Raw genomic sequence first — 21,198 nt, 5'->3', positions numbered from 1 at the left:
AAACCCCTTGTTTATTTCTGAGATATCCACAACTACAATGAATACTTGTTTATTAAACTCAGGTAGTGTTCATGGTTTTCAGCAAACGTTCCCCCAAAGCCTTGTTCTCATGAATATATAAATATATACATATATAATTTATGAGTAAATAGATTTATTGAGAATTACAACCTAGTAATGTGCTCATTACAATTTATTTTTGAAAGGTCATAATCTTTCTATGGAACATAAATAACAATTTATTAGGCAAAAGCTGAAGCTAGACATGTAGTAACCACTCCTATTTATTCAGATAATTGCCCTCTTTTTCCCAGATGTCAGACGGCAGCATGGAGGTAGAAGAAATTCTGTGGTGTTCTAGTTCCTTCAGTGGGGAGCAGGCAGTGATCGTAGCTGATAACCAGGTGGGTTAGCAGCAGCAGCAATTCACTTCAAAGGAAGCTTCTAAGACAGTGTCTCATAACATTTTGGGGGGCCACAGACTTCTTTGAGGTAGTCCTGCAAGCCATGGAGGGTGAAAAGAATGGCTTTGCAACAGGACAGATCTTTGTTCAAATCCCTGCTCCGCTACTTATTTGATGGGTGGCCTTCAGCAATTTATTTAAACTCTCAGAGCCTCTCTTTCCTCATCCATAAAGTGCCTGGCACACAGCAAGGACTCAGTAAAAGGCAGCAATTATGTTATTTTAGAATATGATGAAAACTACAGACTGTCCTCGGGGCAAAAAAATTCACCTTACATTTTTAGCATGGTGCATACCATCTCAAGGGTTTTGCTCACCCGTCAAAGCTGTTCTGCACCTCAGGTTAGAAACCCCTGGTCTAAGGTTTGAAAAGAACATTTGAAGACACCAGAATACTAAAAATAACATTTTCTTTTTTTTTCTACTCCTTGTACTGTTATTTTAGGTTGTGGTTTCTTTTGCTTGTTCATTGTATTGGATTATTTGTATATTATGTCCACCAGGACTTAATGAGAACAAGAGGATAGATTGTACATTAAAAAGTGTACAAAAGAGCAAAATGAATAAGGGCCATCTAACACTTTAACACTTCTGTTAGATTTAGTCCTTTACCAGCAAAGTGTAGGAAAGACCATTGCCATTCACTGGCCAGATTAGGCTTTCAAAGACCACCACGAAGTATATGGATTTAATAGAGCCATACTTCTGGTTCCTTCCATCAAAGATAAAGTTACTTGAAACTGCTTTGAGTGAGCTGTTCAGGCTTAACCTACTAGTTCCTAGCTCAGTTTTTGTAAGCAGAGCCAGCCTGGACTTTTGGCTTTCATTTTCTAGCCTTCACAACAGAGAAAAACCAAATGCCTTCAGGTAGTAGCTCAAAGGAACAGCTCTCCTGTTCCTTTACATTAGTCTGAGCTCAAAGAAATACAGAAAGCTTCCGGAATGTGCCTCTGCCATTAACTCAAACAGCATCCAGACCATTGGTGAGAACCTATCTCCAGAGTCAGTAAGAGCCCTATTAGGCATGGATATAGCCCCTAATCCCTCTCTGCTGCCGCTGCTGCTGCTGCTGCTGCTAAGTCGCTTCAGTCGTGTCTGACTCTGTGCGACCCCAGAGATGGCAGCCCAGCAGGCTCCCCCGTCCCTGGGATTCTCCAGGCAAGAACACTGGAGTGGGCTGCCATTTCCTTCTCCAATGCATGAAAGTGAAAAGCGAAAGGGAAGTCGCTCAGTCGTGTCCGACTCTTCGCGACCCCATGGACTGCAGCCTACCAGGCTCCTCCGTCCATGGGGTTTTCCAGGCAAGAGTACTGGAGTGGGGTGCCATCGCCTTCTCCGAATCCCTCTCTACCCCCTCCCAAATCCATAAGAACAGTAAATAATATTCCTCTAAGAACAAATGAACATTTCAGGAAATGAGAAAAAATTCTATCTGGATGCTGTTATCAATGCCTTCGCCCACGCTTTGGCTGCTGCTGACAATGATGGAGAAGATTGGATTTGAGAAGTGGGGACATCCAGAGAAAAACGATCTTAAATTTCCTCCTTAAAAATGGAAAGAAATACGTGTGTAATTCCAAAAACCCAATTTCCTTACAAGAGTTTACTTTTAAATGGTTCTCCCACATCACTATTGCTTTCAAAAGAAGAAGTAATTGGTATACCAATACTGTTTCCCACTAAAAGGGACTGGGGTTCTTTGGTAAAATGGCTGAGTCTTGGGCTGAGTGGGAAAAGTACAAGATGAGCCTGTAACACTAGTATTGTGCTAGAAACTAAGGAAGTGCTCAAAAAATAATGGGAATATGTCAAAAGGACACAAGAGCCAGATTGAAGGACTCCCACTGGCCAAATCTGGGCCAATCTGAGCATGAAAATAAATGATAGCAACAGATTGTGACCCATTGAATACACTAAGAGTCCATGAGTTCATGCTGATATAAACATATGAACAATCAGAGGAATAAATAAGTAAATGTGAAAGAAGAAGACACTCTTCCTCACAATAGAATACTAACTAATAAATATGGGAAAATGATGGAGTTCTAAACCTCATCATTTTGTAGTCATTATAATAATAAGTGAGTGAGGCATGAATCATCAATAGATATAAAACTACTGGGTGAAAGTTTAATAAGAACAGGATATTGACATAGTTTCCAAATATCTCCCAGGAAATTACTTAATTACAAAGGAAAAAAATAGTAACTTTGCAGTGGAGAAATCTAACAGTCATTATCAGCATCAATTGATCAAAGTTACCATCAGCAGTAATGAGACCAACTGGCATCATGAAAGGCAGGGAAAGACAAAGGATCTGTTCCAGATAGAATCTATAAAGACTCATAACTAAATCAAATGCATGATCTGAATTGGATCCTGGACCAAGTAAAACACGAGAAATTATTAGGACAATTGGATAAATTTGAATATGGACTATGAATTAGATATTAGTATTGTATCAATGTAAAACTTCCTGATTTTGACCACTGTACTGTGGTTCTGTAAGAGAATTTCCTTATTCTCAGGGAATTACACACTGAGATATTAAGGGATTGAAATGAAGTCTTATATCTGCAACTTAATCTCAAATTATTAAGAAATAATTTGTGTGTATGTGCGTGTGTGTGGGGGGGTGTGTGTGTGTGGGTGTGGTTGTGGGTGTGAGAGAGAATGTGTGCACGGAGTGGGGGAAAATAAGGAGAGTGAGAGGGAGAAAGATAAAACATAGGAGGAAATTGGAACAGTCAGTGAAGCTGGGTAGAGAATATATAGAAATTTTTTGTCCTATTCTTGAGATTTTTCTGTAAGTTTGAAATCATATCAAAATACAAGACAGAAAATAATATTTGCTCTAAGTTAAAAGAAAAATGACAAAATCGTGGCAACCTTAGGCCCCTCTGAGGAAGACAGAACCTGAGCCGAGGAGTGGGTTGCTTAGAGTAGCGAACAGAAGAGTTCTGTACCGTCACTATCCTTGCTAAGAAAGACAATTCATCAGTTACTCACAGCAGCGCAGTTTCACATCAACAGTTGGAATGATCTTGTTGACGAGCCAAACATCTTTTTCCCAATTAAACACATTTCTTCTCAGATACTTCATAAACTCATTTCCCAGGATGTGGTCCCAGAGTTGAAAGTAGTACAAGCTGCTGGTGAACCTAAGAACCAGGCCTTGAACCTGGTCATTGCCTTTCTTGAGAAAATGTCCTAGAACCAGAGTCCCATTAGGCGCTAGGTTTTGTGGTTGATCCATAATTACCAGTATCCTTTTCTTATTCAGGAATAGCTCTAATCTGCCTTTCACACAATTCCATACTAACCATACTGTGTGCCACTGAAATGGAATCAGGTGGTAACAGATGTGAAAGGTCTCGCCAAAGTTGTACACAATTACATGCTGATGATCTCCTGAGAGTTCAAGTTCTATGTCTTCTCTGCCCAGGAAAGTATTATTAGTAATGTAATATTACTAATAATAAATAATATTAGTAATGTAGGAGAAAGCCATCCAATCACTTGATTTGACACTCACAAATCGCAGGTCAAGGCCCACTGTGAATTGACTTAGTCCAGGAATATTGTTGGTCAGGCTTTGCCATATGTATCAGCTTTGCCATAAAAATCCAGCCTTTTTCCTTTCAGTGAGAGTGCATCTGTCCACATTTGGGGGAAGGGAAAAGAGAAAACAAATGAAATTTCAGTAACAAAAAAAATCAATTTTAACATCTTCCTTAGCCATAGAGTCCAGAGAAGGCGATGGCACCCCACTCCAGTACTCTTGCCTGGAAAATCCCATGGACGGAGGAGCCTGGTAGGCTGCAGTCCATGGGGTCGCTAAGAGTCGGACACGACTGAGCGACTTCCCTTTCGCTTTTCACTTTCATGCATTGGAGAAGGAAATGACAACTCACTCCAGTGTTCTTGCCTGGAGAATCCCAGGGACGGGGGAGCCTGCTGGGCTGCCATCTATGGGGTTGCACAGAGTCAGACACGACTGAAGTGACTTAGCAGCAGCAGCAGCAGCCATAGAGTCAAATCCAGATTGTACAAGACTATTATGAGTCAATACTGGTGCGCGTCAGCCAAAAGAGTAGATATTTTAAAAAAATCACCTCTATTTGACATTGACTTTATTTTGGCAGAAGAGCTTCTTCCTAATTATATTTAGCCTGGGATAGTATGAAAAGTTAGATTAGTGTTCCCAGAGGCCACAGCACACACCAACTGAACAATTTGGGGCAGGGGGCAGTTAGAAGTGTGTGGCTAGTGGTGGGGAGAGGCCAAGAAAAGGCAGCTTGGACTTAAAATTTGCTGCACGTAATACTCACTCATACAATCAAAAGATGACCATTTCCATCTGCCTAACTGCCTTATTATATTCACATTGCAACAGCAATTTATTTCTCCAATGCCTTTTGCTGATCCAAATTACCTGATTTATTCTGCCTCTGGAGATGTCTTCTTACTGAGGCACTAACAGGGGCCTGAAGTATGGACAACACCGGAGCTGCAGGGCTTCTGTTTGCCTTCAGGAGGGGTGCAGTGGCACTGCCCGGAGTGCAACCTGATTCCCTCCTACCGTTTCCTCTCTAAGAGGGCTGCAGCAGCTTTAAGAGGCTCAAGATGGCCATGGACCTGGTTACCATTGACTCTGGAGTCAGACGACCTGGGTTGGAATCCCAGCTCTGACGCTCTCCAGGTAGGTCACTTTGAGCAAGTAACCTAACCTCCCAATGCGTCAATGTTTGCTTCAGTAAAATGAGAATTTAGGAGCACAAAGTTGCATGAATGCACAACCCAAGGTCACCACCAAATAAGTCTCCCACCTATCAGCCTTACAAGATTGATTGAGGATAAAGTGAGATAATGTGTGTTCTCAAACATTACTGAAGGACATGTGCATTGGTCCAGTCTTTTGACAGGCAATTTGGCAGAATCTATGAAGGACGGAATAAAGGACAGAAATGGTATGGACCTAACAGAAGCAGAAGCTATTAAGAAAAAGTGGCAAGAATATCCAGAACTATACAAAAAAGGTCTTCATGACCCAGATAATCACGATGGTGTGATCACTCACCTAGAGCCAGACATCCTGGAATGCGAAGTCAAGTGGGCCTTAAGAAGCATCACTATGAACAAAGCTAGTGGAAGTGATGGAATTCCAGTTGAGCTATTTCAAATCCTAAAAGATGATGCTGTGAAAGTGCTGCACTCAATATGCTAGCAAATCTGGAAAACTCAGCAATGGTCACAGGGCTGAAAAAGGTCAGTTTTCATTCCAATCCCAAAGAGAAGCAATGCCAAAGAATGCTCAAACTACCGCTTGATTGCACTCACCTCACATGCTAGCAAAATAATTCTCAAAATTCTCGAAGCCAGACTTCAACAGTACATAAACTGTGAACTTCCAGATGTTCAAGCTGGACTTAGAAAACGCAGAGGAACCAGAGATCAACTTGCCAACATCCTCTGGATCATCAAAAAAGCAAGAGAGCGCCAGAAAAACTTCTGCTTTATTGACTATGCCAAAGCCTTTGACTATGTGGATCACAACAAACTGTGAAAAGTTCTTCAAGAGATGGGAATATCAGACCACCTGACCTGCCTCTTGAGAAATCTGTATACAGGTCAAGAAGGAACGTTAGAACTGGACAGGGAACAACGGACTGGTTCCAAATAGGAAAAGGAGTACGTCAAGGCTGTACATTGTCACCCTGCTTATTTAACTTCTATGCAGAGTACATCATGAGAAACGCTGGACTGGAAGAAACACAAGCTGGAATCAAGATTGCTGGGAGAAATATCAATAACCTTAGATATGCAGACAACACCACCCTTATGGCAGAAAGTGAAGAGGAACTCAAAAGCCTGTTGATGAAAGTGAAAGTGGAGAGTGAAAAAGTTGGCTTAAAGCTCAACATTCAGAAAAAGAAGATCATGGCATCTGGTCCCATCACCTCATGGCAAATAGATGGGGAAACAGTGGAAACAGTGTCAGACTTTATTTTTTGGGCTCCAAAATCACTGCAGATGGTGACTGCAGCCATGAAATTACAAGACGCTTACTCCTTGGAAGGAAAGTTATGTCCAACCTAGATAGCATATTCAAAAGCAGAGACATTACTTTGCCAACAAAGGTCCGTCTAGTCAAGGCTATGGTTTTTCCTGTGGTCATGTATGGATGTGAGAGTTGGACTGTGAAGAAGGCTGAGCGCTGAAGAATTGATGCTTTTGAACTGTGGTGTTGGAGAAGACTCTTGAGAGTCCCTTGGACTGCAAGGAGATCCAACCAGTCCCTTCTGAAGGAGATCAGCCCTGGGATTTCTTCGGAAGGACTGATGCTAAAGCTGAAACTCCAATACTTTGGCCACCTCATGTGAAGAGTTGACTCATTGGAAAAGACTCTGATGCTGGGAGGGATTGGGGCAGGAGGAGAAGGGGACGACAGAGGATGAGATGGCTGGATGGCATCACCGACTCGATGGACATGAGTCTGAGTGAACTCTGGGAGTTGGTGATGGACAGGAAGGCTTGGCATGCTGCGATTCATGTGGTCGCAAAGAGTCAGACAGGACTGAGCGACTGAACTGAACTGAACGACTAATGGTATTGACCATCTTTTCATGCGTTTGTTGGCTATTTACATATCTTCTTTGGTGAAAAGTCTATTGAAGTCCTTTGCCCATTTTTTAAACTGGATTGTCTTTTTGTTGAGTTATAAGCACTCTTAATGTATTCTGTGTACTAGGACCTTATGAAATATGTTGAAATATATGACCTGCATATATTTCCCCTTCTGTAGGCTGTTTTTTTCTTTTTCTTTTCTTTTTTGGCCATGCCATGTGGCATGCAGGATCTTAGTTCCCCAACCAGGGATAGAACTCACATCCCCTGCAACAAAATTGCAGAGTCCTAACCACAGAACTACCAGGGGCTTCCCAGATGGTGCTAGAGGTAAAGAATCTGCCTGCCAATGCAGGAGATGCAAGAGATGCAGGTTTGATTCCTGGGTTAGGAAGAGCCCCTGGAGGAGGACATGGCAACCCACTCCAGTATTCTTGCCTGGAGAAGTCCATGGGTAGAGGAGCCTGATGGGCTACAGTCCACGGGATTGCCAAGAGTCAAACACAACTGGGCAAATGAACCAGCACAGCAGCCACTGAACTGCGAGGGAAGTCTCTGTAGGCTGTCTTTTAACTTCCTTGCTAATGTCTTTTGATGCACTAAAGATTTTAATTTTGATGAGGTATAATTTACCTATTTTTCTTTTGTTCTTGTTCTTTTGGTGTCATTTCTAAAAATCTACTGTCAAATCTACTTCAGGGTCATGATGATTTACCTCTATGCTTTCTAATACAAATTTTATAGTTGTAGTTCTTGTATTTAGCTCTTTCATCCATGTTAATTTTTTTATATGGTGTGAACTTCATTCTTTTACCTGTGTTTACATGTATTTTTATGTATACAATGGATATATGTTTATAGATCCAGTTTTCCCATCACTTTTTGTTGAAGATTACTTTTCCTCATCGAATGGTCTTGGTACCCTTGAGACCATTCAATGAGGAAAAAGTAATTAATTGGCCAGATGTATATGGGTTTCTTTCTGGACTCTAATTCTGTTCCATTAATCCATGTCTATCCTTATGCCAATAATGTATTGTTTTGATCATTGTAGCTTTGTAGTAAGTTTTTATTTTATTTTTTTTAAATTTTATTTTATTTTTAAACTTAACATAACTGTATTAGATTTGCCAAATATCAAAATGAATCCGCCACAGGTACACATGTGTTTTTAAATCAGGAGGTATGAGTCTTCTAATTTTGTTCTTTTTCAAGGGTTTGTTGCCTATTCAGTGTTCCTTGCAATTCCATATGAATTGTGGGATCAGTTATTCCATATTTGTAAAAAAGAGCATTGGAATTTTGATAGGGTTTGCATTGAATCTAGAGATCTCTTTGCGGTATATTGCTATCTTAATATTAAATATATAAACATGGGAGCTTTTCCATTTATTTAGGTCTTCTTTATTTTAGCAATGCTTGTGGTTTAAGTGTAGAAATCTTTCACCTACTTGGTTAAATTTATTCCTAGGCATTTTATTCTTTTAGATAGTATTGTAAACAAAATTGTTTTCCTAATTTCATTTCAGATGCTCATTGCTGGTGCATAGAAATACCACTAATTTGTATATGTTGATATTGTATCCTGCAACTTTGCTGAATTTATTTGCTAACTTAAATATTCTTTTTTTTTTATTCCTGAGGATGTTCTTTATGTAAGATTATATTATCTGTGAATATAGTTTTACTTTTTCTTTCCAGTTTGGATGTCTTATTTCTTTTTCTTGCCCAATTGCTTTGACAAGAACTTCCAGTATAATATTGCATAGAAGTGGTGAAAATGGATATTCTAGTCTTGTTCCTCATCTAGAGGAAAAGCTTTCGGTTTTTCACCATTAACTATGATGTTCACTATGGGGTTTTCATAGATGCCGTCTACAAATTGAGGAAGTTATGTCCTATTTCTAGTGTGTTGAATGCTTTTATCATGAAAGGGTGTTGGATTTTGTCAAATACTTTTTCTACATCAATTAATATGATCATGTGTCTTTCCCCTTCAATCTATTCATGCAGTGTATTGTATTGACACATTAATTTTTATATGTTGTACCACCTTTGCATTCCTGACATAAATTCTACTTGGTCAGGGTAAATAATCCTCTTAATATGCTACTGGATTTTGTCTGTTAGTATTTTGTTAAGAATTTTTGCATCTGAGACAGGGCGCTCAGGGCCGGAGCACTGGGATGACCCTGAGGGATGGGATGGGGAGGGAGGTGGGAGCGGGGTTCAGGATAGGGAACACAGGTACACCCATGGCGGATTCAAGTCAATGTATGGCAAAAACCACTACAATATTGTAAAGTAATTAGCCTCCCATTAAAATAAATAAATTAATTAATAAAAAAAAAGAATTTTTGCATTAAATTCATATGGGATATTGATTTGTATTTTTCTTTTCTCAGGATGTCTTCATCTATCAGCTACCATTTTTAAACTCTAGCAGATTGATACAGCAAGATCATGCCCCAGGTCTGTTACTCAGTATGTAATTTTGTTTTTTGCTAAATTCCAAAGCCGTTTGCCTGATGATGCCAAGTTTAAGCAATTTTTAAGCAGAATTGAATTCACTGAGCATTAAACAATGCCACTTTCCCCCAGAAGGCTCCTGCTTTTTATTATCTGATTTTCAGGGCAGGAGGATAACTGGAGCCTTGGCCCCTACTGCCAGTTTCCAGTGCCCAGCATAACAGCTGGCACATAGTAGGTCATTTATTGCTACATACTGAATATATAATGGTTGTGCACTGTATTAGGGCACTGACTTGGAGACGAACAAGTGGGTAGATGGAGGGCTGTCCATTGTGCAAAAGTTATCAGCGATGTGGGTGAAGCATCCCATTTGGCATAGGATGACAAATTCTGAACTACAAACTGAACTTGTGTGCCCGGCCCTCTGTTTTAGAAAATCTTTGGCAAAATATCAGGAGAGAGTTCACTCTCCCTATCAGACCCCAAAAGTAACAAATACCTTCATTGCAAAAGTCAGTGAGGGGATTCCTTGGCAGACCAGTGGTTAGGACTTGGCCCTGTCACTGCTGTGACCCAGGTTTAATCCCTGGTCGAGTAACTAAGATCTTGTAAGTAGCACAGCCAAAAATAAATAGATGATAGATAGATAGACAAATTTTAAAAAATAAAATAAGTAAAAGTCAGTAAATAAAAAGTTTAGAATTCTAGGGACTTTCCTGGTGGTCCAGTGGCTGAGAATCCACACTTCCACTGCAGGGAGCACGGGTTAGATCCTGGGTTGGGGAACAAGATCCTACATGCCATGTGGCCACACACACAAAAAATTAGAACCCTGAGAGGTAGATAATCAGAATGATTTTTTTTTCAACAAAATCCCCTTTGTTTTCTGAAGACAGGATTAGTAATCATCAGATATATTCTATACTAGCTTTCCTGTCCTCTCTTGGTAAAGATTCTCCTTGAAATGTTAAAGTGTTTCAAAGGTTAGGGGACTGAGATTTCAGGAGCGCTGCTCTGCACCATCTTAGGAGGAGTCAACAAATGGGGTTCCTTCCTGGCCAGGCACTGTGGGCATGACCTGGTCTCTGTTTCTCCCCTATAAAGTAACCTGCTTTCCTCTACTTGATGCAAGAGTTCTGATCCAGAGACCCTGACCGAGTGTCTGAGTGGAATAAGTTGCCAGGGAGCCAGGTACTTAAGCAAAGTACCACAAACAACAGAAATGTATTGTCTCACAGTTCCGGAGGCTAGAAGTCTGAGGTCAGAGTGTAGGCAGGGTCGTTTCCTTATGGGGACCCTGAGGGAAAAATCTGTTTCTGGCCTCCTAGTTTCTGGTGGTTTATGGACAATATGGGGTGTTCTGTGGCTTCTGCTACATCACCCTAATTTCTGCCTTTATCCTCACATGGCCTTCTTCTTGTGTGCCTATCTGTGTCCAAATGTCCCCTTTGTATAAGGACCACCAGTCATATTGAATTAGGGGCCCATACTACTACAGTGTAACTTCATCTTTTTAATAATGTACTAATTACGTTTGTAATGACCCTATGTCCAAACATGGTCACATTCTCAGGTGCTGAGGGTTAAGACTTCAACATATGAATTGTGGGAGGGATACAATTCAACTCATAATACTGCATAAGGCTCAAAGCCCAGCTAACCACCTGGCAATACCTCCTGTCCAAGGAAGGAGAGAAATCAGAGCTGATTTGAGGGAAGGGGCTCCCTAGAGTCGTGGGCTGTACCAATCCTGTAAAGAATCTGCCAATTCTGAAGGTGAACATTCTGCCAAGGGTATACCATGCCTGCCTCAACGAAGGAAAAGTCATTACTCATAAAAGGGCTCTTCTGGCTCTTAGTCCACAAATCTTTGCAAAAGAATATCCAAGAGCATTGAAAAATTTAGTAGACCAGCCTTGGCTGTCTAAGTAGATATAGTAGATACGTGCTTGATATTGGGGAGCTCCATGACCCACATCACTGTGGCCATCATATAGACAACCGTCCACATGATGATGGCTACTGCCATCCACTGCCTATACTTCTCTCTGGTCTTGTGAGGAACCAACTATCTTTAGATAAACCCTTGTACACTGTTTGTGAGATTGCAAATTGGTGCAGTCACTATGGAAAACAGTGTGGAGCTCCTCAAAAAACTAAAAATAGAGTTACCATATGACCCAGCAATTCCACCATCTAGTATATATTTGGAAAAAATGAAAACACTGATTAGAAAAGATACATGCCCCAGTGATCAGAGTAGCACTAGTCACAAAGCCAAAATATGGAAGGAACCGAAGTGTCCGCTGACAGATGAACAGATAAAGAAGATGTGCTACCTATTGTACTATTTCCAAACTGAACCTTAATACTGATACAGCTTAATAAGGCAAAGGTATCCTGACAATGTCGGTATTACTAATATTTTTATATTATCGACAATAATATTTTACATAAGTATTAACATTTTTAAAAGATTTATATACACACACACACATACACACAATGGAATATTATGCACCCATAAAAAGTATGAAATTCAGCCACTTGCAGCAACTCAGATGGACCTAGAGAATATTATGTTTAGTGAAATAAGTCAGACAGAGAGAGATACAGTATGATATCATTTCTACATGGACTCTAAAAAGTAACACAAATGAATGTATATGCAAAACAGACTCACAGATATAGGAAATAAACAAGCAGTGGAGGAAGGGATAATATAGGAGTAGGGGATTAAGAATTACACGTTATTATGTACAAAATAAGCTACAAGGCTATATTATATAGCACAGGCAGTTCTAGTCATTATCTTGTAATAACTTTTAGTGGATTATAATCTGTAAAAATATTGTCACTATGCTGTACAGCTGAAACTAGTATAATATTGTAAATCAATTATACTTCAATAAATTTTAACTAATTAAAACAGATGGTATACTAACCTGGAACTTTACATATAGAAAAAAAATTCCTACCATCAATGAATAAATTTGCCCCCTACAAATGTAAAAACAAAAATGAAAAAACAGATCTTCTGTATATAGAAGCACCCAACTTTGAGCCTCATTTCTCTCACCAGTCCAGTCACAGAGTTATCCAACATGGCCTCTCCTCCAGATCATGTATGTGGCTTGCCAAGAGTTCTTGGAATAGGAGGCAGAGGAATCACCTTCACAAAGGTAATGAGATTGTCCCTTCAAATCTTGCATCCAAGGCCATGTCTCACTCAACAAATAGATGTTCTTATTCATAAAGCCAAAAGCATCCTGGAACATTCATTTACTGAACAATGATGGTCATTGAGCCCTGATCATGTGGCAGTGTTGGAATACAGTGGTAGAGTGAACACATGTCCACACCAGGTCCCTGGCCTTAACATTCCAGAGAGAGAGAGAGGCAATCACTCAACAAGAGAAGAATTACGAACTCTGAACTGTGCTCTGAAGGAAATTAAAAGGCTGATGAGCTAGAAAATGGGGGGCGGGGGGTCAGGAATGTCTACATTCAATCAGATAGTTAAGGACAACCTCTGTGAAGAAGAGTCACTTTAGTCCTAGGGGATAAAAAAGAGCTAGGGTCACAAAGATGTGAAGTAAGAGCGACCCAGACATGGGTAATAGTATATGCAAAGGCCTTGAGATGGGACTGTGCTTGCCACACTCGAGGACTAGGAAGGTGTGTCTGGAGTGAGAGAGAGGAAGTGTGGTAGGAAATGAGGCCCAAGAGGCACTGGGAAACCAGACCATGCAGCGCTTTTTAGGGCTAATTACAGAGTATCCTAATTGTGATGGAGATGTACTGACAAGTTTTGAGTAAAAGAGTGACTGACTTAGTACCTTAAAGGATTTCTCTGATTGCTCTGTTGAGAATAGGCTATCAAAGACCAAAAGTAAAAGCTGGGATCCACGAGTCCATTCCCTGTGTCTGCGTCTCTATTCCTGCCCTGCAAATAGATAGCCACTGGGAAACAGCTGGACAGCACAGGGAGCTCAGCTGTGTTGACCTAGAAGGGTGGGATGGGGGATGGCGGGAGGGAGGTTCAGGAGAGAGGGGATAGATGTATACTTATGGCTGATTCACTTCATGGTACAGCACAAACTAATACAACATTGTAAAGCAATTATACTCCAATTAAAAAAAAAATAAAAAATTGTTTTTAAAAAGCAGGGAGCCCAGCAGCTATTTCTGCTTTATTCTTTCCCTTCTCTTTCCCCTTCCCCTCCATTCTGCAGCCATTCAGGTCCTGACCTCAGTCTTCACCCGCTCCTTGCTGGTGCTGCTCTCACCCTTTAGGCCTTATGACAGGTTTGGTTTCTTCTTCTTGACCCTTGATATTCTTTCCATGGACATGGTTTTCCTCCATACTCTGGCCTCATCCAACGATGGCATCTGAATCACCTTCTGCCCGATCTAGGCTTGACCTCACTCTGTCTCCCACACAGACCCTCATAGTTGGGAAGCTGGAGACTCATCTGAAGTCCGATGGGGACTGTTTCAAGAACCGATTTTTTTTTTTCCAGGAAAAATGATGAATTTCTCACCAATTGAAGGACAATGAAAACTAATTGTTGGATAACCAAAAAGAAACACCTGGAGTAACAGGCAAATTTGGCCTTGGAGTACAGAATGAAGCAGGAGAAAAGCTAATAGAGTTCTGCCAAGAGAATGTACTGGTCATAGCAAACACCCTCTTCCAACAACACAGGAGAAGACTCTACACATGGACAGCACCAGATGGTCAACACCGAAATCAAATTGATTATATCCATTGCAGCCAAAGATGGAGAAGCTCTATACAGTCAGCAAAAACAAGACCGGGAGCTGACTGTGGCTCAGATCGTGAACTCCTTATTGCCAAATTCAGACTGAAATTGAAGAAAGTGGGGAAAACCACTAGACCATTCAGTTATGACCTAAATCAAATCCCTTATGACTATACAGTAGAAGTGAGAAATAGATTTAAGGGACTAGATCTGATACACAGAGTGCCTGATGAACTATGGACAGAGATTTGTGACATTGTACAGGAGACAGGGAGCAAGAGCATCCCCAAGAAAAAGCAATGCAAAACAGCAAAATAGCTGTCTGAGGAGGCCTTACAAATAGCTGCAAAAAGAAGAGAAGCGAAAAGCAAAGGAGAAAAGGAAAGATATAAGCATCTGAATGCAGAGTTCCAAAGAATAGCAAGGAGAGATAAGAAAGCCTTCCTCAGTGATCAATACAAAGAAATAGAGGAAAACATAGGATGGGAAAGACTAGAGATCTCGTCAAGAAAGTTAGAGATACCAAGGGAACATTTCATGCAAAGATGGGCTCGATAAAGGACAGAAATGGTATGGACCTAACAGAAGCAGAAGATATTAAGAAGAGGTGGCAAGAATACACAGAAGAACTATACAAAAAAGATCTTCACAACCCAGATAATCACTAAGGTGTGATCACTCACACTCACCTAGAATCAGACATGCTGGAATGTGAAGTCAGGTGGGCCTTAGAAAGCATCACTACGAACAAAGCTAGTGGAAGTGATGGAATTCCAGCTGAGCTATTTCAAATCCTGAAAGATGATGCTGTGAAAGTGCTGCACTCAATATGCCAGCGAATTTGGAGAACTCAGCAGTGGCCACAGGACTGGAAAAGGTCAGTTTTCATTCTAATCCCAAAGAAAGGTAATGCCAAAGAATGCTCAAACTACTGCACAATTGCACTCATCTCACATGCTAGTAAAGTAATGCTCAAAATTCTCCAAGCCAGGCTTCAGCAATACGTGAACCGTGAACTTCCAGATGTTCAAGCTGGTTTTAGAAAAGGCAGAGGAACCAGACATCAAATTGCCAACATCCGCTGGATCAGTGAAAAAGCACAAACGTTCCAGAAAACATCTATTTCTGCTTTATTGACTATGCCAAAGCCTTTGACTGTGTGGATCACAATAAACTGTGGAAAATTCTGAAAGAGATGGGAATACCAGACCACCTGATCTACCTCTTGAGAAACCTGTATACAGGTCAGGAAGCAACAGTTAGAACTGGACATGGAACAACAGACTGGTTCCAAATAGGAAAAGGAGTACGTCAAGGCTGTATATTGTCACCCTGCTTATTTAACTTCTATGCAGAGTACATCATGAGAAACGCTGGGCTGGAGGAAGCACAAGCTGGAATCAAGATTGCCGGGAGAAATATCAATAACCTCAAATATGCAGATGACACCACCATTATGGCAGAAAGTGAAGAAGAACTAAAGAGCCTCTTGATGAAAGTGAAAGAGGAGAGTGAAAAAGTTGGCTTAAAGCTCAACATTCAGAAAACGAAGATCATGGCATCTGGTCCCATCACCTCACGGCAAATAGATGGGGAAACAGTGGCTGACTTTATTTTTCTGGGCTCCAAAATCACTGCAGATGGTGATTGCAGCCATGAAATTAAAAAGACGCTTGCTCCTTGGAAGGAAAGTTATGACCAACCTAGACAGCATATTCAAAAGCAGAGACATTACTTTGCCAACAAAGGTCCATCTAGTCAGGGCTATGGTTTTTTCAGTAGTCATGTATGGATGTGAGAGTTGAACTATAAAGAAAGCTATGCGCAGAAGAATTGATGCTTTGAACTGTGGTGTTGGAGAAGACTCTTGAGAGTCCCTTGGACTGCAAGGAGATCCAAGCAGTCCATCCTAAAGGAGATTAGTCCTGGGTGTTCATTGGAGGGACTGATGTTGAAGCTGAAACTCCAATACTTTGGCCACCTGGTGCGGAGAGCTAAGTCATTTGAAAAGACCCCGATGCTGGGAAAGATTGAGGGCAGGAGGAGAAGGGGACGACAGAGGATGAGATGGTTCGACGGCATCACCGACACAACGGACATGGGTTTGGGTGGGCTCCGGGAGTTGGTGATGGACAGGGAGGCCTAGCGTGCTGTGGTTCATGGGGTGCAAAGAGTCAGACACGACTGAGCAACTGAACTGAACCTAAAAGAAACATTGTCTTGATTCATTAATTTTAAGGCTTAGAATCAATACATCTATTGTAATTTTTATTGATCAATGACAATCCTCACAAAACGCATTTTACTCTTCAACTTTTTCTTCCATGACTTCACTAAAGACTTCTAGGTCCCTCTATTCCCAGATCCCTCTTTACTCACCACACACACAAAATCCACTTAGAGTTTGTGTCACACACAGCACCACCATACAGGTGTTCAAAGTTTTATAATTTCAAACCGCATGAATTTATTAAATCAACAAATATGTACTGACAGCCTCAGCTGTGTGTCAAGACCTATGCTGGATGCTTTGGATAAAGAAACAGGACAAACATCCTGCCTTTGAGGAAACTGGGAAAAGATAAGTCAACATCTTAGCAAGTAGTCAAGGCCAGGCGACAGAGTTGCCACTGTGACCCCTAGATCCAATTTCAAGCTTCATGATAAGAAACAGAGTTTCCCATCAGGCCCTGCACACAGTCAGTGTTTGTTGCCGATGGTGATGATGATTTGGTATTTTTCCAGAAGATCAGCTCTCAAATCTGAGGGCCATTCCAATTAAACCCGAAGTATATTTCATCAAGGAATTGTCACTCATTGGCATGTATGGCCTTTTAGCTAAAGACTGATGTGCTAAATGAGCAATGTTATCTTACTGAATTCACTTAACATGGATGACACTGCAGTCTTCCAAAACGATCTCATTCTCAAGTTTCCAAATTACCAGCTACTGCAGTTCAACTTTCTCAATCATCTATTTGCTGCAGAATAGAAACAAAGACAGAATCTGTCTCTGTTTTGATCACAGTCCAGTCAAGGGTTGGGCCTCCCAGATCAGATATGCATTCCTTACCATGAATCAGTGACCAGCTTTTGGCACACCTCAGCTTTCCCATGTGTATTCTATGATTGTTGCTATATATATAATAGAGATAGGAAGATGATATCATAGTACTCCAGGGAGCTTTAAATACAGCATTAAGCATAAAAGAAAACAGTCTAAAAGTAAAACCAAAGCTTCAGTTAAGTGCAGATTGGCCCCCAAATGGCATTTCAGAGTTTCATTAAGAAATTTCAAAGACAGCAGTAGTCCAAGCTATTGTCTACTTGAGGCCAGTTCTCCATCCATCACAGGTAATCCTGAGTGAGTGGATTCACTTGCTGAAGCTCCAACTTGTCCTCTAGCCATATGAACTAACAGGAGGCCATTAAGAGGCAACCCAACAATTTGTCAAATACTTTATTTTGATAACCTACTGTCCGTGAGATATTAAAAGGGTTAATAAGAATACATTTTCTTACCTGAGAGAAAGATAAAACTCGACATGAGAATGGTTCCATAAAGCTTCTGATATATGTGTTCTTTCATTGTTTAAACCTGCAATGAAAAACCAGAAATAAGCTGAGCTCAGTCAGAACAAACGATTTCCAAGTGCATGTTACTATACTTGTCCTTCGGATCCCACACAAGACTTTTCCTGTTGCTCAAAGCCAACATTTATTGTTGCTGTTTAGCCCTCAATCATGTCTAACTCTTGTGACCCCATGGACTGTAGCCCTCCAAGCTCCTCTGTCTATGGGATTTCCTAGGCAAGAATACTGGAGTGGGTTGCCATTTCCTTCTCAAGGATCCTGCCCCAGGAATCGAACCTGTGTCTCCTGCATTGGCAAGGGAGTTCTTTACCACTGAGCCACTAGAGAAGACCCAAAGCTGACATAGTCAGCCACAATATAGATGCTTGTGAGTTATGCAGCTTGGCTGCCACCTCATCGACTGATTTATTTGCATATCCACTTAACACATTTTATTGAGTGCCTACTATGTGTCAAACACTGTGTTACACACTGGGAATACAGTGCTGGAAAGACAAGACAGAGATACCTGCTTTCATGGGGCAGTTAGCCCAGAGGGGAACTCAGTCATTAAATGTATAATTACAAAAGGTGATGTATTCAAACTTTTTCCTTTAAATCTCAGAAACCGTTTTTTTTTTTTTTTAATTAGAGTATAGTTGCTGTACAATGTTATTTTCTGCTGTATAACAAAGTGAATCAACTATATGTATACATATATCCCCTCCCTTTTGAGCCGCCCCCACCCTCCCCAAAGGTGATATATTCAACCTTAATGCGCACAACTTCAACCCAACTTGCCGTTTTAATGATGCTAAACTTTTTGGAGGAAGCATTATGCAAGATCTGATAGACAAAAGTAACTCATCAAATCATTGCTATTTCTAAAAGCACATCTGTTTAGAGAAACCTGACTATTTTCTTATGTTGACCCACCTTCTCTCCTTAAATAATCATAACCAAAGCTGCTTATTTGGGAAACATACTGGAAGTCCCCCTTGCTCCAACCAAAAGTGGTATTAAAACTACAAATCCTATGGAAACTATTACAAAAGCTTGGCAGTAAGGCACGGGTGGGTATTTTCTGATTTTAAATAAAATACACTTCTGAATGATTTACCACTGATTTTCACATTTTTTTTCTATAGAATAAGGCAACATATTATATTTCTTTCCACTTCTAAGCAGGGTTTGGAGTGAATTGACTCACTTTATATTTAAAGTAACAGAAGCCAATTAGGAAACCAAATGAGTCTTGGGCGTGCTATGAGCACCAGCCGTTAATAAAGCTCTTCATATTTACCAAGTGTGCTACTGCTATTCTCATTAGAATAATAAGGAAATTTGTATGACTTGGATGGATTTTCTAAACTACAAGCTTAGAAGTAAGGGGCTGTCTAAATCTTTTATGACTTGCGAGATGAAATGCAGGTTAAATTTCCAGTGCTGGAAGAGGATCCGACTGAGAATCCGTAACTAGCTTTGAGACTGTATTGCTTATTGCCGTTCCTTCATTTTCCTGGGCCTCAGTTTCCTTATCTGTAAAAATGGAGATAATAATCTGCCTATTTCCCAGAGCTGCTACAAAAGAGGATCAAATGAGGTGATATTTCAAAGGCAATTTTCAAAGTATAAAGTGCTATAGAAATGGATATGATTGCTATCTATAAAATGGAATGTTCAGCAGCAAACAATCCAATTTATACCTTCCTTGCATTTCCTCTAAACTTTTCTAACAATTTCAAGGTATATTTCAGAAACTTACCTCGCACCCCATAAATAAACGCTGGAACATTCATACTACAGAATACTATGCAGTCATTAAAAGGAATAAGGTAAGTCTCTATGTTTATTAGGCATGAAAGCTGGGTTGTAGGAGGGGGGCTGACGACTGAGATATACAAAGAATACCATACAATTCTGTACTGCGTAATTCTTTCATAATTAGCATACATTACCTACATAATTTTGAAACGTGAAGGAAAGGAGAAAGAAAAGGAGGGAGGGAGAGAGGAAGGGAGGGGAAACAGGAAGGAAGGGGACAACAGAGATAGGAAGGAAGAATGGGAATGAAAGGGGTTTCCTGTATGCCTCATACCATTTTGTACTGTTTACAGTGATCCTGCATTACTTTCATAATTTAAAAAAAAAATGAAGGAAAGAAGGAAAGGAAGAAAAGGGCAAGAGAGAAGAGAGGGTAGAAATTAAAGACTTTTATGTCTCATACAATTACATGCAATTTGGTTTTTATGATGAATATCTGTTACTTTTGTAGTTTAAAGAAATTTAAAGGAAGGTGAAAGAGAAAGAAGGAAGGAAGACACTTACCTGAGGACTAGACTCCCTTAGCCTCCCACCCCTGTGTCACTGTGGAGTCCAGAAGATGAGTTTGCTTTTCCAATGACTAGATCTGGTTTCTGAATCCCTACATTTGATGTGAAAGGAGACAAGCAAAAAAATAAAAAAAATAAAAAAGCAGGAGGTTCATTATCTGCTGGCCATGCCTCAGTCACCTTCTTCTGTGGATCAGATCAGCCTCTCTGCTCTTAGCTTTATGGGGCTTGTTGATTGGGCACATCCCCTTTTTGTGGCTGGTAGCACGTCATGGGGCTGCTCTCCCAAGCAGGAAATCAGCAGGAGTAAAGTTCTCAGGTATATCACACACACCTGCAATAACCCATTAATTTGAGGGCTCTTTCCCAGTTTTCAGTAACGATTATCTTCAGTTGCCAGTTGATTATGGCTTTGGTAAACTGGATCTATTAAATAGACACTTGTTCACTTAAGCTCGTTTCATTTTATTAAGACAATGGGGAGGAAGGGGTAGTGATGTTCAGAACTAGAAGCAGAAAGCAGAGGCCAAGGAAGTATTAACTTGTTCACATCTCACACTGTCAGTAAAGGGAAGCCAGCTGTTTACCCTCGCTGCAGATCCAGCCTTCAAATTGCCTTGAAAAGAAGTAAACTTCCAGAACTGGTTTGTTGGTGTCATTCTCAAGATGGAGGAGGTAGCTTTTGCCCCAGAAGGTGTCAGTAAAGACCTTTGGGGATGATGGAAATACTAAATCCCATCAACCATCCAGACATGATTCCTGCCACCCTCTGCATTTCCAAGATCGGTACCCTGAGGTCCACAGGGTAGAATGAATTGCTTAAGGTCATGGAGCTTATGAGAGGCAGAGCAGGAACGAGAACTGAGGCTCCTGACTCCCAGACCAGTGCATTTTCCTTTCCACCTCACACCGTAAATGGGAAAAGACCATCTAAAAAGAGGCTGAGTCAACCTATCATCTGTA

The 21,198-nt window shown here is 40.7% G+C and overlaps 1 long non-coding RNA gene and 1 pseudogene across 1 annotated transcript; one reads left to right on the top strand and one right to left on the bottom strand.

The window, feature by feature from the left end:
* Window positions 1-2,580: 2,580 nt before the first annotated feature.
* Window positions 2,581-20,492, bottom strand: LOC129638438 (adhesion G-protein coupled receptor G4-like; annotated as a pseudogene).
* On the top strand, window positions 19,312-20,313 carry LOC129638440 (uncharacterized). The gene is made up of 3 exons (XR_008707796.1): window positions 19,312-19,505; window positions 19,660-19,737; window positions 20,178-20,313. It is a non-coding gene; the product is annotated as an uncharacterized LOC129638440 (long non-coding RNA).
* Window positions 20,493-21,198: the final 706 nt, after the last annotated feature.

The sequence above is a fragment of the Bubalus kerabau genome, chromosome X (assembly GCF_029407905.1).
Source record: "Bubalus kerabau isolate K-KA32 ecotype Philippines breed swamp buffalo chromosome X, PCC_UOA_SB_1v2, whole genome shotgun sequence".
In the NCBI taxonomy this organism is placed as follows: domain Eukaryota; kingdom Metazoa; phylum Chordata; class Mammalia; order Artiodactyla; family Bovidae; genus Bubalus; species Bubalus kerabau.
Note: the sequence above shows the minus strand (reverse complement) of the source record. Positions and strands in the feature narration are given on the sequence as shown.